At 48.7% G+C, this 12,543-nt stretch overlaps 1 protein-coding gene across 4 annotated transcripts in view; it reads left to right on the forward strand.

Annotated features, from left to right (window-relative positions):
• Positions 1–12,543, forward strand: part of ets1 (v-ets avian erythroblastosis virus E26 oncogene homolog 1) — a 45,446-nt gene that overhangs the window by 15,301 nt on the left and 17,602 nt on the right. The window contains exon 1 of one of the 4 annotated variants that reach the window (XM_035385202.1): positions 8,712–8,799. The exons of the other annotated variants lie outside the window; for them this stretch is intronic. The gene's annotated coding sequence lies outside the window, so the exon portion shown is untranslated. Of the gene's footprint in view, positions 1–8,711; positions 8,800–12,543 lie in introns of those variants that run through there. 4 annotated transcript variants of the gene reach the window in all.

A 12,543-nucleotide genomic window follows, 5' to 3' on the forward strand; every position in this document is an offset into this window, starting at 1 on the left:
ATGTGTGGGCTGAAGAAAGCCTCCCATCTTTAAGGTTATACTGCGTAACTGCTTGCCCGGGATTCATTACAAACCCATCTACTTGTATCCACTGTAAAACGTCAGTAGCAGTGCGAAACAATGTATCGTTTCCAATATGAAAATGTAACTGAAGATGAGAGTCAACAATCGTTTACAAAATAATGACAGGTTATTGACATGCCTTGTGGGGAGATCGTTGAATTGAGTGTTTATTTTACAAAACAAACAACCATGGAAACGCGTGTCTACGGATAACTTTTTTGTTAACATCATCATCAAGTATTGCTTGATTATTAGTTATTTTCAATTTCGGATTGATATAACTGTTGATTGTTTTCTGTTCTAGATATGTGTTTAATTTCTAGGTGTATTTGTCCACAGAAGTTCGATTAGAGTTAACCTCTGTTGAAATTACACGAAGTCGCAATAATTGTGAGAAGTGTTAAACCGTTTCATTCAGAGAAACGTCTGATAACTTCAGTTCCATTCTAACTCTGAATGAACACGGACTGTTAAGACTTGACTGCTAGACCTGTTTTTGCGCAAGACAGACAAACGGGCCTTTGGTTACAAAAAAGACAATGTCCCTTCATGGTAAATCTTGTGTTCGGACATGATGTACTACGGTATGCAGTGACGATCAGGGCAAAGTTTTTGAGTGGAGCTATACAGACCCGTGCTAATGTACTTTCATTCCATTCACTAACGTATCAGGTTCCCCAGTGTATTGATTGATATTATAATTCTTTTAGCGAGTAAGATACTGCACTGAAATGCATTTGCCAAACCATTAGGTCTGCATTTGCTCAAGCAATGCTTGTGGTCATATTTTGTCTTCCAATAGGAAGTATAAACTTAAGGCCACATGAAAACATGGCCTTGAATTTTTGAGTTATTTTTAGTTTCAACTTATCCCCCCAACATGGGGAAATTGTATCTGTAGTGTTTTTGTAGTATCCCATGGCTATTTCAGGCTAGAAAGCTCTTTTTTTGTGAAAATTTTATGCTCAGTTCTGCGACAGTAAACTATAAGTATGACTGCTAAATAGCATTACAGATGATCAGTGTGTACACCCACTGGCCTTCCCAGTGTTAATTTATGTAGGGGTGGCAGTTATGTGTGTGTGTGTGTTTGTTGGGGGGGCATTTCTTGGATTCACTTGGATCCTCCACATGTAAAATTGAAAAACACGGCAACCCACATCTGTCCTATGCCTTGCAGCTGGATCAGCCTCATGCTTCAGTGTTTCTTCAGGGTGTGGTAGCGTGTGCGGTAATGTTCTGCGCTTGGCTCAGTCCTGGCATTGTGTCAGTGGCAGCCCCGCCCCTCCCAGTGAGGTTCAGCAGAGTCGGGCAGCGCCCAGGTGATGGATCTGCCAGGCCCTGCCCGTGGAGGAGCCGGCCGGCGGCTGCACGCGCCCACACACAGCCCAGCAGAGACGCCGCACACGCCGGCTTCCTGTTTCAGGTCCCACTGGGGTCCCCTTCTCCCTGAGGGTCAGAGCCGGGTCGGTTCCTCTTTTTTTAGGGATGAGTTTGGGGCTGGCAGTGTGGTAGTGAGCAGTCTGCGCTCAAGGTCTCACCCCCCCCCCCCATCGCTTCCTCCTCCTTCGTGGGCTGCATGACTGCCTCGGTATCGTAGGTGAGGTTTAGAGACGTCATGGAAACACAGTTCTCACTTTTTAAACCACTTCAAGCTGATGAGAGAAGGGTAATGCTGCCTAGAGGGGTGGGTTTGACTCAAAACCCTGTGAAGGCACCTGGAGAAGCCATAAACGCGCACACACACACACACAGACACACACACGCATATATTCTCACAAACTCACAAACACACACACGCACACAAATGCTCACACACAAATATTCACTGCCATAAATAGAAACAAGCATGTATGCACACCAACACATACACAGGTGCAGGCACATGTATGCACACTTCAGCAAACATGCCTGCACACACATTCTTGCATAAGCCCTATTTCTTTGCACCGGCTCTTTCATTGTCATACACAAACACACACATGCACCTGCATGCGTGCTTATGTACATACAGTACAAACACATGCATGCACCTTCATTCATATTTATGTATGTAATCACACACATGCATCTGCTTGCATGCCTATGCACATACAGTACAATCACACACATGCACCTGCATGCATGCTTATGTGCATACATAACATATGGATATTTTTATAAACACACTTATGCATATTCATGCATACTCTCTAACTGACACAAACACAGATGATTCAATGTAGTCTTAGACGTTATAACTGACCACCTACTGTTGTTTATAATTTCTTTCTTGTGAAGCTGCAAAGGTTCACGATGGGAGTTTGCTAACAAAAACTTATTTCACAGAATGCCCTCAATGTCCTTCCTTCTCAAGTGCTACTAGTTTCAGAAGGTCAAACAAAGCCTCCTAAATTTTGCTAACCACTTTCCAGGGTGTTACAGTGACATAATGACATTGTAAAGTAACAAAAGAGAAAAAACTTTCTGCAGAACAGGAAGAACCTGAAACGACTCTCTTCAAACATGGATCCAGAGGTTCACGTCTGCATAAATCTGCCAAAGCAATGACCTTTTGAATGTTCTACAATAGTCTCATTACACAATAGGCTGTGGTGGTACACAAAAAACGACCTTGAAATGACACAAGTGCGTAGACTGGAGACAGAAAAACAGCCACTGGCCCGGCAGACTTGGCCTGCCAGACACCCGTACTCCGGTAGATTCTCCTCGAGACTCCGGGTCGAGGTTTAAAATGAGACATTTTTGGCACAGGCTTCAATGCACAGCAAGAAAAAAATAGCATTTGAAAAATGAATAAAGGAAATGTTGGGAGCAGATGTGCAGTACCCTGCCAGTTATGCGGGGGTGAGACCGTAGTACACAGAAGGTAGGGCTTGTCGAAGCTCCATGCTTGGGTGAGACTGTAGTGCACAGAAGGTAGGGCTTGTCTGAGCTCCATGCTGGGGTGAGACTGTAGTGCACAGAAGGTAGGGCCTGTCTGAGCTCCATGCTGGGGTGAGACTGTAGTGCACAGAAGGTAGGGCTTGTCTGAGCTCCATGCTGGGGTGAGACTGTAGTGCACAGAAGGTAGGGCCTGTCTGAGCTCCATGCCCTGGTGAGACTGTAGTACACAGAAGGTAGGGCTTGTCTGAGCTCCATGCTGGGGTGAGACTGTAGTACACAGAAGGTTGGGCTTGTCTGAGCTCCATGCTGGGGTGAGACTGTAGTGCACAGAAGGTAGGGCCTGTCTGAGCTCCATGCTGGGGTGAGACTGTAGTGCACAGAAGGTTGGGCCTGTCTGAGCTCCATGCCTGGGTGAGACTGTAGTGCACAGAAGGTAGGGCTTGTCTGAGCTCCATGCTGGGGTGAGACTGTAGTGCACAGAAGGTAGGGCCTGTCTGAGCTCCATGCTGGGGTGAGGCTATAGTGCACAGAAGGTTGGGCCTGTCTGAGCTCCATGCCAGGTTGAGACTAGTACACAGAGGACAGAGCCTGTCTGAGCTCCATGCGAATGCCAAACATGCAGCTCGCTGGTGGAAACGTGCTCGACGTGGCACACGCAATGTGCAGAACCTCAACAAAGATAGTGCAAGGATTGATAAAGCAGTTTGAAAGTATTCTTGATGCTTGGGCACCCTTGTTTGACAATTGGCATAAATGCCATATAAATAGAGAGTGAGGCTATTTTTGGTAGCGTGAATGGCTCCTGGTTCTGGGGGGCGGGGGGGGGGGGGTGTGTTTGTTTTCCTGCAGAGCGCCTCTGCAGCAGACAGGGTTGAGCGATTGGCAGGAATCTTCAGTGGGAGGGGTGGGTGCTTATCTGATGAAGACGGTGCGCCCGTGCGCCAGCCCCGGTCGGGGAAGGAGGCAGCCTGCGCTAGGCAGCGGCGGAGCTGGAGGGCTGCCGGCAGCGCGAAGCTAGGGCGGCGTCACCCCAGGCGTACGCTCCCGAACCCGCGCTCTCTCCAACCTCGCCACGCCGCCCCGCCACCCACGCCCGGCCCCCCCCCCCCCCCCAAAAAACCAGCAAAAAAATGCACCTTTGATTTGGGCCTGGCTGCAAGCAGCTGTGTAAACAGTTCGATGTTTCTGGTTTTTCTGATGTGGGTCTCCTGGCCGCCCAAAACAAATGACTCTGCAGTCGGGATCGGGATGTTGCTTTCCTGCGCAGAATACATTTGCATCAAGTCATCAGGTTGGAGGGGAGGGTTGTTGGGAGAGATCAGAATTCATGAGGTGGGGGTGGGATCATAATTGGGTGAGTTTCAGGCAGTGGGTGTCCTGGTCTCGTAGTCTGGCTAGTCTTACGGTGTCCGTCAATTTTCTTTTTCAAATGCATGGACTCAGCATTATCTTTTTACCCAGAAGTCTTTGCACTTGTACCCAGTGGACATAACTGCCTCCTGCTGTGAATGGGTTTGGGGGGGGGGGGGGGTTCTTCTTCCCAGGATTCTGCTGTGAGTTCAGTCTGGGAAAGAAATTTGTGCCTCCCAAAGGACGGGGTGTTCTTCTGTAATCAGGACATGGAGGGGTGGTATTCTCCATGACTGGCCTTAGGGGCCACGGACCGCCCCCCCCCCCCCCCCCCCCTCCCCCCCCCCCGATCACTAATGGCCAGCGGAGTCTTCCTCTCCGGGCCGGGACTCACCGGCCACGCGTGAGACTGTTCCCCTGTTCCGGGGGCTTCTGTCTCCGCGGCTTCATCATGCCTTTTGAAGCTTTAGAGCACACTGCCCGGTGACGCATCAGAGTTCTGCAGTAAAGGAAAGCGTGCATGAGAGTATCTGGATGAAACAGTCTCGTCGTCTCGCAAAGTTTTCCGCTTATCAGGCATCGCGAACCAATTCACCTCTGGCTCAACCAGCATTTCGTAACACTTCGGCACGCTTAAAAACAGACAAAGTGTTGGAACTTAAAGGTGATATTAGCCACATTTCCCAATGAGAGCTGCAAACATTTAAAAGGCGTGGGGGGGGGGGGGGGGGGGGGGGTTAACCCTAACCATGTAACATGTGGAGCTGGGCTCCCATTCCCCAAGCCCAGCACCCGCCCACCCTCCCCGCCCCAACAGAAAGAGTGTGTCGCGAGCTGGAAGTTAACAAGCATGAGGGGTTTAAAATTTTACAGCACCCCTCTTCCCCCCTCCCCAGGCCCCTGTGCACCCTTTGAGCCATCCCCAGCCTCTGTCTCACGTCGCCTCAGCCCTTGATGTGGCGTCGCTCGGCCCCAGCGGACCGGCGCGGTTAATTACTGAGTCACAGGCCCCGAAGCCGTGTGCCGCGCTGGCGAGGCTAACGCTTAACGACGCTAACGCTTAACCACTCCATGCGCAGGCCTCCCACCACACTCACTGGCGCGGTAGGAGACTCCATCTCCCAGAGTTCCTACATGCATCTTGTGCCTCTCCTTTGAGGCATTGTGCGTGGATGTCATGAGTCATTTGCGTTGAGATCAGTTTTGTCGGCAGGTGCGTTACATTGTCAGGCCTGTGTTTAAAATGCAGTCCTCTACTGATAGATTTGTTCTGCATGCAAAGGCCCATGTGCGTCCTTTAAAATAGAACTGTGCTCAACTTTATAGTTTTAGTTATTGGGTTTAAAAGCAGACGTGAGTAGATGAAAATGATTCACTAAATGCATCAGAACCCTGTCGCTCAATCGGCCCCTCTTTTCAGATGTGAGGCTAAAGTTGCAGAAGTCTTGGCCTGCTATATGGCTCTGCCTATGTACCTGCCATGTACCTCTCATCCTGCACAGAAAACGAGGGATGTGGTGGGCAGGACAGGGGGATGGGGGTAGGGGTTGGATTTGGGGGCAGGGCCCTAGGGGAGAGCAGGGGGGTCATGTTGTAGGTGAGACTTTTAGGGCCGCTTTAGCTTCGGAGGGGCATGAGTGACACGTGATCAAGTAGTGCCTGGGAACAAGACGGCTGGGGTGTGAGAGGGGAGTTGGAAATGAGAACAGCTGGATTTCTTTTCTATTCTTTTCCCATTCCAAATCATTTTTCTTTTTTCTGGTTTTTTTTTTTTACGAAAGCAAATGAACCCCCGGTTCAGAGGTGAATGTTGCTAGCTACAATTACCGGGGCCGTCTGGAGCAGGCTCCCCCCCCCCGCCCCCCCGGGGTCTCCCAGGGGTCCCCCTGTAACGAGACCGCTGTCTGTGACACTGAGCGGGAGACAGCCTGCTGCCAGATTCTCATAAAAGCACTTTAATGGCCGTGCTTGCTGTTTGTGACCCAGGCTAAATGGCAACTTGTGAAACAGGGAGTTAAAAAGGCAAAACAAACAAACAAGCCTGTTCCTCTTCACCGTTTTTGAGCTCAACTTTTAACTTTTGTGATTTTTTTGAGTCGTTATGCCAACTAAAATTCATTAGTTGGTTTGTTCAGAAAATGTAAATGCCAATCTTAGAAAAACCTAAAATTGAGAATAGAAAAATCTAGTGAAGCATGTTGAAATATTGAGGATTCTGAGCTTTTTTATTGTTCAGAGGTTCATCCAAATGTATTTTTCGCTACACTTTTTTTAACTTTTACCATACATATTATTTCTGATAAATTTCAATCTGTCTGGTTTGTTTTAGTACACTATATTCTCAGTTTGGATCAGGTTTCCCTTTAAAATGATGATTCTGAGATTGATTCCTGATTTTTAAACAGTTCCCTAATCACTAGATCTTTTTTATCACAGTGCTTTGATTATTTTTACTCACAATGTTCCATGAAAGAACACGCCCTGAGTACTGATTAGATGCGTGATTAGGTTCCCTGTAACAGCAGCAGAGCATCGATTACATCGCTTATACACTGGGGAAACTTCTATTTGTCTGTCTGCAACTGCTGTTCAACTCAGGGCCAAGTGGGCGAATTACAGTGTTGACTGTACATGTGGTGATAGCATGTAAAATAATATAAATATGATATTCTGTTGATACTTGTCAAGTCGGCTGAGATAACGATTCACGTCATACATTTTTTATGTGACAGGAATATGTGCATTATAGGGAATTACTAGTCAGTTTGATGTCTGTAATTGTTAACTAATTCATGTTTGCTCGCAAACTTACAAGATAAATTGAAGCTAAACATTGCTTTATTTGTACACTATTTGTACACCACATGCATTCACATGTGCGGATAACATTCAGATGATTTTGTAGATAGAAAAATAATGTTCATTATTCAATTTGGTCATTATATTCACACAAATGTACAATCATACCTTTTTAGTGTACATCATTTTATTAATGATACATCATAATTTGGTGTACAAACTGGGCAAGCTCTTACCAAACAGCAAAGGTAAAAGTTAAAGAGTAGTATGAGAGAATGTTCAAGCAGAGAATGTTAAAATCAAGCCGTGCAGTGTTCAATTTTACGTAATTGAAATAGTGTAAAAATTTCCATGGGAAATTTACCATTTGTAAATTCCTGGAAATTCGCAGTCCCAGCTGGGGGGTTGTTCCTTGCATAACCTTATAACCAGACCATCGCCAGACTGACGCCAGATCTGCCGCCCCGCCTCTCACGGCAGGCTCTTACTCTCGGTTTTGCTGTGTGCCACTGAGTCACCGGAATGCCGGCCATATCTATACCTTTGAGACAGCACTTTTATTTTCCAGCAACCAAATCCCCAACTCCCCCCCCCCCCCCCCCCCGTCATTTCATTGACTCTCTCAGTTCTCTCTCAACTGCTCGGTTACTCATTCTTTTAAAGGCGGGTAATTGATCTTTCCGTTTTAGCTCGCGGGGTGTTCGCGAAGACTCTGGTTAATTATGCCGTGCAGCCGTATTTGAATTGGTTTTTTGTCCCCTTTTTGGAGGGGAACGAAAATCAAGAGCGCTCAGAGTAGCGGACGGGGAACACACGTGTGATGCGTGGCGTGCGGCGTGAATGGGATACGGTGTGCGTGAGACATGGAGCGTCTGTTGCCTATGTGTGGGCATACTGGGGGCTGAACTGTGTCAGAACGGGGGATGGGGGGGGGGGGGTCATGTAATGAGTATTCCATGAGTTTTGAAGATTTTTTGTACACTGCTAGTTTTGTTATTTCATTTAACTTTTAGGAAACCGCTGTGGGCTTTTACAGTGTAGCGTGATGCAAGAAAACAACAAAAAAAAAGAAATGTTTGAGGAGTTTATGCAAGGGCTGACTTTGTTCAGCGGGGGTGTGGGGAGGCAGGATGGACAGGTCTTGGAAAGGGACGGGTGGTGGGGGCTGAGGGGAAGGAGGGAGTAAACAGTTTGTCAGAACGGCCGTGTGTTTGCTTTTTACACCTAAACATTTCCTGAGGCTTTTTTAAACCAAAATGGTGCGTGCGTTTCAGACCGCCGTGGTTGCTCTGCGACTGTTTACATGCAGGGTGGGGAGCGGGAGAGGGACAGTCGGAGGCCTGTTGGCCCGTTGTTGGGACCGCATCGTGGATACCTGTGCAGTGAGAGACCAGTTGAGGTTTCCTGGTCCTGACTGGTCGTGACTCTTGCTGAGAGTTGTGGTCCACTGGAGTGCTATCGATCTCAGTCAGTGTTTGTTGGGGTTTCTTTGTTAAGGGAGGTTCCTGTTCATAAGAAAGAGTTGAGACATGTAGCAATGTGGCAACATGTACGTTTGTGACTTCCTCATATGTCAAAATAAACATAGTGTGGGATCCTGTCTTGGTTTTGGCATGTGCTGTTTGAGAATCATGCTGCATTGAAAACTCTGGAGTGGTTCTGAGCCCGACAGCCTGAACAACACCGGTCCAAACTGTGGCGGTGAGTCTGACTGGCGCCTCAGCGGCTGGGCGGGTTTGTGTCCATTAGCATCAGTGGCAGGGCGGGTTTATGTCCGTTAGCATCAGCGGCAGGGCGGGTTTATGTCTGTTAGCATCAGCGGCAGGGCGGGTTTATGTCTGTTAGCATCAGCGGCAGGGCGGGTTTATGTCTGTTAGCATCAGCGGCAGGGCGGGTTTATGTCCGTTAGCATCAGTGGCAGGGCGGGTTTGTGTCCGTTAGCATCAGGGACAGGGCGGGTTTACATTCGTTAGCATCAGCGGCAGGACGCGTTTGTGTCCGTTAGCATCAGCGGCAGGGCGGGTTTGTGTCCGTTAGCATCAGGGACAGGGCGGGTTTATGTTCGTAAGCTTCAGGGGCAGGTCGGGTTTACGTTTGTTAGCTTCAGCTAGGCTAAATCTACCTGCTGTTTTAATGTACTGGTCCAATGGCCCTTCCCTTCTGTAGTACTGTGTGGCCTGCAGTGTTGTAAGCATTGCTGCTCATTAGCTGGTGCTCTGTGTGCACGCTCCAGCTGAAGTGCACTTTACATGAGGCTGTGAGTTGGCACAACAGCTACTGAAGAGACGCATTTGGCAGCTGTAAAAATGGGGAAGGCTGTTATAAAAAAAGGAGAAAATGCCGGGCTTTCTAACTGTGTGAAAGATTTGCGGTGGGTGGGTCCAAAAGTCCTCGGTTCTGCCCCAAGCTTTTTGCTTCTTCCTGTCCGCTGTCTAGGAACCGCACGGCCGCCCGACTCTCGTTCTGGCGTCCTCTCCTCCCGTCTCAGGGACCACCCAGGAGCCACCAAGGCCTAGGTCACACAGGGCACCGCCCACCTCCAGATAAATGCTACTAACTGACATCACTGAGAGAGAGAGAGAGAGAGAGAGAGAGAGAGGCATGTGGTTCCCATTCCGCCTAACCGCTGAATGCGGGGAATTTGCACGTGTTTCCGGCGGGAATCTTGTCGGGCTAAGGGCTGTGACGTCATGTGAGAAAAGGCGGTAAGACAGATTTCATGGGACAAATGTGAATGGGGAGATTCCAATACTCTTACACAGAGAGAGAGGGAGAGTCTGTGTCACAAAGAGAGATGATGATTCATTCAGTTTTATTAAAAATAACACACCACCAATATTTCTCTTGTTATCACATGAAAACTGACATTCATATAATTATAATTACACTCCAAACTTGTATTTATACTATTACAATAAAACTACTATTACATGACATTACCCTGTAGATTTCCATGACGTTAGTAACCATACTCTGGCAGTGCTGTGTATTAGTTGTAAACACATGGAAAAACATTTTGAGTTCTGGTTTGAGTCTGAGGCGGTAGCCATGGTACCCAGTGGGAGAGTGGTACACAGTGGGCCAGCATTTGAGAGCCAAATCCTCAAACATGGAGGAACGAAAGACGCGGAGCCAGGAGCCGTGTGCCCGGCGAGCGCTGAACACGCCCCGAGACTCCACGGCAACGGCGCCGGAGAGCACGGAGTGGGCAGCTTGAAGGGTGGAGTGGCTCCAAGAATAGAGCGCCACTGCAGGATGGGAAAGCCCCAGGCTGTGACCCCCCCTGTGACCCCCCCTCCCCCATGACCTCCCAGGCAGGGCAACTCTGGGCGCTCCCCGGAGGTTGGCACGGCTAGGCGCGGCCCGCCAAAAAGAGAAAGCCCTTCTATTCTTGTTGCCGGCCCCCGTATTCAGATGGAAATTTGAACAGCGGCAAAAGAAGCGGGACATTCTGCCCCCTCACCCCCCAGCCGTCCTCGCTTTGGCCTGGTTTATTGCCCCCATGCCCCCAGCCTGGGACAGATAAAGATCACTCTCAAAGGGAGGGGCTGGTAGTGCATCAAGTCTGAACGGGTTGCGGGGGGGCAGCCATTCGCTATGAAACACGTGGTGCCCCCCCCCCCCCCGGACGCTTGTCGAACCCTGGCGTTCACACACACTCCGAGGCCGCCCACGCGTTGAGTCAGAAACAAGGCGGGTTTTGTCCGTAGCAGCCGAAATAAACCCGCCATTTCACGGGCTGGGCATTTAACAAACACCCTTCCCGAGTGGGCACTTAGGCTCAGACCTGCTCCCCTTTTAGATCTCACGCCCACGCTTTCTCTCATACTCCCAAGAGATACTGAAATGCTCACACACATTCCCGCACAAACATGGACACACATACATGCTCTCACGCAGAAACGCCCAAACTCATAAACGCGCACGCAGTCACACCCCCATACGCACACTTGCATACATCTATGACTATATAAAGCCATTCTCTTGATGATTTTCCCAGTTATTGCTCGTTAAGTCAAAGTTGCCCACCTTGAGCATGAAATTGCATCATCTGGGGCTGGAGTTATGAATGAGCTCCAGTGGAGGCGAGCAGCTGTAAGACAGCATTGTTCCTCCTCTCTGTTTCTGTCCCGCTCTGATGTCAGGGCTCTGGGTGGGCTCAGAGCTCCTCATTCATTCATTACTGTCTTGTGATCGGCTCATAACCAATCAGTGAGTCACTCCCCCCAACGGGACACCAGGCTCTCCTAGCAGGCCACAGAATCCCCATTTCACAGTCTGCCGCAACACGAGGACAGAGGCGCTGTTAATTTGGGTCAGCCCTACCCCCGTCTGTCTGCACGTCCCAAGCCTACTCCGAAATTTCGCGGTTTTTAGCCAAAGACTCGCTCGGATGCCACCTCTCACTGCGACAGACTGGACCCCTCTCCTGGTCCAATGCCTGTGACAGGTAGCAGGGTTGGGATGCGCATTCAAATTCATTTGATTTTCCAAGATGAAATAGTCCAATAATCACCAAGGCGGTCACCCCCAAACACTGTATGTGATACTGTATTATGTTCAGTACTGGTAGGAGTGTGCTTGGTGATGCATTTTATATCAGGGTTCAACAATCACGTACTTGTGTATCTGTAAGTGAGGTTGGCTGATGATTCGGTGCATCTTCCCAGGGCCTCCTGACCTCAGTAACCTTTACTATTCTTTATCAGTTACAACTTGCTTTTGAAAGAGTTTGCTGGCTCTGCACATTCATGCCACTTTCCTAACCAAAGCATTGCACTTTCATCTCAAGTTGGCGAAGATCTAGTTCATGATAAATACTCACCACAAACACAACGATGAAGCAATGCAGTAATTGCACAAATAATCTTGCTTTTTAAAGGCCGATTTGCCTTTCTGAAAAATCAGAAAAACAGTATACTTTCTGAACTCTCTCTGAGCCTTGGTAATTTTACAGAAGTTGCAAAGAGTTGCACTTTCTTCTTTCCAGCTTAGGACCAGTAACAGCATAAGCTGTGGTGACCTTTACCTACCAACAAATGCTTTAATGTGAACAGTTTGCAGGTCTGTCATGCGCTTAACCACAAGCACTAGCTGCCGGCTACTTGGAGCGTAAGCACGAAAAAAAAAAAAAAAGAAATAATTGGTTTTGAGTTGACTTAAATTCAAGTTCAAGGCGTGAAGTTATCATGACATCACTCGAGGGGAAAATAAAGGAACACTCTGAAGAGAACGGGACTGCGCTTGGTCACCAGGCATAGTGTCCCACCCACGGTGAGGGGAAGGGGCTCTTTGGAGTTGGGACTCGTGCTAAACGGCGTCTCGCTGCGTGGGAGAGCGACCGAGGCCTTAAGAAGGTGAGAAAAGCAGTGCGAGCGCAAAGCGACTCGCTGTACCTGTTTCGTTTCATGGATGGGCCGAGGGGTCGCTGCCTGTGACTCTACC

This window comes from Anguilla anguilla, chromosome 12 (assembly GCF_013347855.1).
Source record: "Anguilla anguilla isolate fAngAng1 chromosome 12, fAngAng1.pri, whole genome shotgun sequence".
In the NCBI taxonomy this organism is placed as follows: domain Eukaryota; kingdom Metazoa; phylum Chordata; class Actinopteri; order Anguilliformes; family Anguillidae; genus Anguilla; species Anguilla anguilla.